Genomic DNA, 1320 nt, shown 5'->3' with positions numbered 1-1320 from the left:
CAGTCACACAGTGATGATCAGCCAACAGTAGCATGACTCTCATATGCTTTTTGAGGCAAAGAAAACATCTCCTCTGGGGCAGGACTGGCCTCTTGGTTCTCAGGCTCTTACAGCCTGGCCAGATTCCTTGTGGCAAAGGGTGAACACCAGGGTGCAGGAACCCCCAGAAAGTGGCTTTTATTGCCTCTCCTCACTGATTTCTTTATTCTCTGGAAGCTCTGCACAGATCTGGCATATACAAAAGCTGCAAGTCTCTCTCTCTCTCTCTCTCTCTCTCTCTCTCTCTCTCTCTCTCTCTCTCTCTCTCTCTGTCACTCACTCTCTCTCTCTGTCTGTCTTGAGGGAAAATTTTTAATATATTTTTATTTAAACATCTTGATTACAAATATGATTGTAGTTGAGTTTCAGTCATATAAAGAACACCCACCATCACCAGTGCAACCTTCCCATCATCAATGTCCCAAATCTCCCTCCTTGAGGAGGGGAAAACTTTTTTTTTTTTTTTTTTTTGGTGTTTGGGGCCACATCTGTTTGATGCTCAGAGGTTACTCCTGGCTAAGCGCTCAGAAATCGACCCTGGCTTGAGGGGACCATATGGGATGCCGGGGGATTCAACCAAGGTCCTTCCTTGGCTAGCGCTTGCAAGGCAGACACCTTACCTCTAGCGCAACCTCACCGGCCCCGAGGAGGGGAAAACTTTATTTTATTTTATTTTTTTTACCAATGTGGAGTATAGCAACCTTATTAAGGCCAAGGAAATTTAAACATATGTGTTAAATTATTTAAAACAATGATAATAAACATCTAAATGCCTTTTATGTGTGGGCCACATGTGTGTGTGGTCCACATGGCTCTGTGGTCACACAAGTGCCTTACATGTCTGAGGCATGTATTTCATCCTGGGTGCCATCCAAAAACTGTTTTAGTGTGAAAAATATTTTTTATAATCATAAGTATAATAATAAGAGACATTTGTTTTTAAGTTAATGGAAAGAGTGGCTTGATGGATATTTTTATGACTTTCTTTTTGTATGTCACTTACCAGCAAGTTGCCAGATTCTTATCTTCACTTCTGTGTTGTGTTTTTCACCAAATCCTATCCATAGCCTCTGTAAACCTCCTTTCTGTTCCCAAAAACACTTGAGAAGGAAAAAGCCAATGAAGTCTGATATGACTCTAGAATAGTTTTGCCCTTGTGATCCCCATTAAAGCATTTTAGGGCCTTTAAGTGGGTTCCCACATCATACTTTACTACTGATAAACACCTAATATCTGCTGCATAAAGCAACATAAATGAGAAAATTCTATAATAGCAAAGTG

This window comes from Suncus etruscus, chromosome 10 (assembly GCF_024139225.1).
Source record: "Suncus etruscus isolate mSunEtr1 chromosome 10, mSunEtr1.pri.cur, whole genome shotgun sequence".
Taxonomy (NCBI): Eukaryota; Metazoa; Chordata; class Mammalia; order Eulipotyphla; family Soricidae; genus Suncus; species Suncus etruscus.
Note: the sequence above shows the minus strand (reverse complement) of the source record.